The sequence below is a fragment of the Panthera tigris genome, chromosome C2, assembly GCF_018350195.1.
Source record: "Panthera tigris isolate Pti1 chromosome C2, P.tigris_Pti1_mat1.1, whole genome shotgun sequence".
NCBI lineage: Eukaryota > Metazoa > Chordata > Mammalia > Carnivora > Felidae > Panthera > Panthera tigris.
In genome coordinates, this window is record NC_056668.1 from 146,659,294 (window position 1) to 146,663,812 (window position 4,519).

The window sequence follows — 4,519 nt, forward strand, 5'->3', positions numbered from 1 at the left end:
CTTCCAGACAGCTTGCTTTCCAAGATGATCAAACCAGACCCACTTTCATATGTGAAGAGTCCATAAACTTCTTGGAAGGTATAAAGTGTTTTTAGTTTAGATAACAAAAGGGGGCTCCTGGGTGGCTCAGTTGGTTAAGCGTCCAACTTCAGCTCAGGTCATGATCTTTGGTTGGAGCCCCGCGTCAGGCTCTGTGCCGACAGCTTGGAGCCTGGAGCCTGCTTGGGTTTCTGTGTCTCCCTCTCTCTCTGCCCCTCCCCTGCTTGCTCGCTCTCTCTCTCTCTCTCTCTCAAAATAAATAAAAACATTTAAAAATTTTAGATAATAAAAGAAATCTGTCAGTCCCTGTAAACAGCAAGATGAGAAGCAATATTTGGTCTAGGAATTTCACCTGATCAACACTGCATGCTCCAAAAATACCGGGCAGGGACAGGTCCTTGCCGGCAAGGAGTCCACACGCACGAGTGCACACATACGCACACACCCACATGCGTGCACCCAGCCCTGAAACAGGCTGTGCCAACACAAGCAGAAACCATGTTTACTTCCCCGTCTTCACTGAATGTGAGCTCCCCACAGAAATCAGAGAATGAGGGATCATCCAGGCCCCTTGGTCTGCCTCTGATCGTTGCTCTGTGAAGCACATGGAATTAGAAGTTGCTCCAGGGTTGGGAAGAGACTTCTGAACTCTTTGAGGCTCAACCAGAAACCTTGGTAGCAGTGGCTGGACAACCCATTGTCTAGATTAGCTGATCTCACTCAGTAGGATTGGCTTTCCTGTTGATACTCGATGTTCTCAACAATAGGCATAAAAATAGAACCTTCATGACTAGTCCGTGGCTTTAAAATTACCAACGAAGTTGTTTAGCAGATGCCATTGTTGACCTGAGATGTTCTTTTAAGGGTTATTCTATTTGATACCTACAAATGAAGTTAAATTGGGCATTACATTCAAATGACCCAATTTTCCTTTCTAAAGGGGTAAGGCAAGGGTTAGTGGAGGTATGGTAATTTGGACAATCCTGCAAACAACAGGTGTTTGTACTGATGTACAGATACATTTCTTTGTAATTTGATTCTGCCATTGATTATGTCTGAGATGCTACAACCAGTCTACATTGAACTGCTAGGACTCTCTGGGGAAAAAAAAAATAAACAATCAAGTGATTTGGAAAATAGCAAAGGGAATTTTTTAAAATGTCAGAGAAAAGTACATATTCATTCATCTAAGTATATATGAGGATCTTTGAACTGGTGTGGTATTTCGTAGGGTACTGCTTATTGCTTTGTCCACATTTTGTTTTGTTTTGCTTTGTCCACATTTGCAAAATCAACGATTAATTTAAACACAAAAATCTTAAAAGTCACACTTACCAATTTTGCCGAGGACCCAGAACTGGGAGAAGGGGCAAATGAAAAAAATGACATGATCCATATTTAAATGCTGAGCTGAAACCCACAAGATAAAATGGAAACTGCTATTGGATATAAGTATAAAACAAACTCATATAGGTACAGGATGCCAGTTGCCTGGCATTGTCCCCATCCATGTGAAAAAGGGCTGTTACAGAAACCAAGTAAGATGATACAGTTTTAGGCTGTACAGGTGGGAAAAAGGAGTCATCGTCTTGGGAAAAATATCGCCCCCCCGGTACTCTGACTGTCCCTATCTTCTTTGAGACACTTTAAGCTTGGTGAGGTAGGGATTGGGTCCTCCTTGCCCTTCATTAGCTCCCAGGGCCCAGCTGGCAATTAGGTGCCCAGTGCAGAGTTGGTGAAGGAATGAAGACATACTGAACTGAACACAGGTGCTCCTCTGTCAGCGGGAATATTTAAAATTAAGATCCGTCCGGAGGGAAACCAGGATGGTGAATCCTGGATAGGATTAACTGGTGACAAAAAGTGCGTGGATGGATTGTGTGGGGTGAACTTGGTGGGGATCTTAAAATATCCAGAGAGCAGTCGGGGGGAAACAGTAGAATTGTGCACCTCGGTTCAGGGCCCGGAAGTGCATCCCTGGATAAGAGAGAGGCAAGTTCAGGTTTAATGGACTGACCTTCCCAGGATGATAACTGTCTGGCGACAGAAGACGGACAGCCTTGCTGGGCAATATGTTCTCTCCCACCAAAGAGTTCCAGCAGCACTTGACAAGATCCCTCTGTTGAGGGAAGAATTTTATTTCCCCCCAAATAGTGCTTATTAGGTTTCCTAAAATACAGGAAGATATGAAGAAGAACACAAAGATGGCCCATAAGTCACCTCCTTTGGAAACTACCACCGGTGAAAAATAAAATTATTGAAAGGTATTTAAAATGTTATTTTAAATTCCACTTGTTAAAGCTTAAATTAGTAGTGGAGATGGTGGTAATTTTCAGCCAGAGCCAGACTGTGGAAGGTCTTGAATATCCGGTCCCCAAATTATCTAGATTTTATTCAGATGGTCTCAAGTGGCTTCTGGTTTTTTAGCACCGGAGTTGGCATTCAAAAGCTGAAGTGTTCAACCAAAGAAGTTGTTTTGAGAAACATATGTGGGTAGCTTGCAGCCGTCAAGGATTATATAGCTTGAAACTTCATCCCTTTCTCAGGGCAGAAACTTCCAGAAAGAAATGAATCCCATTTATTGCTAAGCCTGCTGGGTTTGTTTCTTTAGACATAAATCTCTTACAACTTCCACCCAAAGCTGTAGTTATATTCTCAGAATTGGGTCTATAAAGTAATACAAGTCTTCTCTGAGGGTTGCAAACAGGGAGCCCATTTATCAGGGCCCTGGCCGCATGCCTGGTCCCCCACTGAAGGACGGGAAGGGCAGCCTTTATAGCCAAGTCCTCCAAGAGAGCATATCTTAAAGTCGGGACTTCTTGCCTGTGGCGGTTGTCAGCTCATGATAGCACTCCTCCCCTCCTGTGGCTCTGTGCCTCGCCCCTGTCTTATCCCTAATCCCACGCTCGCCCCTTAGGCCACAGTGATTGGTAGAGCGGTAGGTCCCTGACTCGAAATAAGCCAAACCACATTATTCAATCTCTTGCTGCTGTAATTGGTGCAAAGGTCCACCTCAAATGGGGCCAAAGGCAAGAGGGGCTAAAGCTTGGAGCCTGAAGATCATGAATGGCCATGTTGTCCATACCTGGCAGAAACCTACCCAAGGGAATGAAGACAATACATGTTGTGGCAGATTGTGTTTACAAAAAAAATGGCCACAGAAGTATTTCTCATCCCACCCACTTTTCTAGAGCCTGGCTACTCCCTATCAAGAGATGGAGTTGATGACTATCCCCATCCTCTGAAACGAGGGGGCCTCTGTGACTGTCACCACTGTTAGAAAAGGCAGAGTGATACGATCTGACTTTGAGGCCAGCTCGCAGAGGCAATACAGCTTCCTCTGGTTCTCGCCCTGAGGCTTGTCCTTGACATCTGGCTCTCACGCTATGAGGAGCTACGCGGATAGGCCCACACAGAGAGACACCCGGAGAAAGACTTTCCAGGGGACAGCACCAACTTGTCAGCCTGACTGAACTCTCTTAGAAGCAGACCTCCCAACCCTTAGTTGAGGTCTCCCGCTGATACCACACGAAGCAGAGATGAGACTTCCCTTCTCGGCCGAGCCCTGTCCCAAATTGCAGATTCACGATCATCATAAATGACTGTCATTGTTTTCAGCTGCTAAATTGTGGAGTAGGTTGCTACATAGCAAAACATAACTGGTGTGCCCGGAAAGCTGGAGAGTCACACGGTGGTTTTGGAGCACTTAGTTCCATTGTCCGTGAGGCCGACCAGGACCTTCTTGAAGTGATGAGAACCTTGCAAAATCACTTTTTGTCTAAGATCACTGGGCTTCTGTCACTGGCCACCAAAGCAATCCTGATTAACACTGGTGATCACAATTAAGGAAGAGTTCTGCTCAAATAAGAAGGCTGTCTGACACCTGCAGATCCTAGCCCTACCAGCCCCTCCCAGGACATGAAATTATAGATAACTGAATTTTAAGATGAATAAAATTGCCCCGCAACTCCCACCCCTGCCTTAAAAAAATCTGTAATGACAAGGTTAACAAATTTAATATTGTCACATTAGGCCATTTTTTTATTTAAAAATTTTTTAATGTTTGTTTATTTTTGAGAGAGAAAGACAGAACGCAAACAGGGGAGGGGCAGGGGCAGACAGGGACAGGGGAACCAAAGTGGGCTCGGCACTGAGCACAGAGAGCCTGATATGAGGCTCGAACTCATGAACCGTGAGACCATGACCTGAGCCAAAGTCAGGCGCTCAACCAACTGAGCCACCCAGGCACCCCTAGACCATTTAAAAAAAAAAAATCAACTGTGTGGCACCTGGGTGGCTCAGTCAGTTAAGCGTCTGACTCTGAATCTCGGCTCGGGTCATGATCTCACGGTTTGTGAGTTCAAGCCCAGTGTTGGGTTCTGTGCTGACAGCACAGAACCTGTTTGGGATACTCTCTCTCTCTCTCTCTCTCTGCCCTTTCCTGTTTGTGCTCTCTCTCTCTCTCTCAAAATAAATAAAC

The 4,519-nt window shown here is 45.2% G+C and overlaps 1 non-coding gene across 1 annotated transcript; it reads right to left on the minus strand.

Moving 5' to 3' along the window:
- Positions 1-4,201: 4,201 nt before the first annotated feature.
- Positions 4,202-4,286, minus strand: TRNAQ-UUG. Its single transcript has one exon. It is a non-coding gene; the product is annotated as a tRNA-Gln (tRNA).
- Positions 4,287-4,519: the final 233 nt, after the last annotated feature.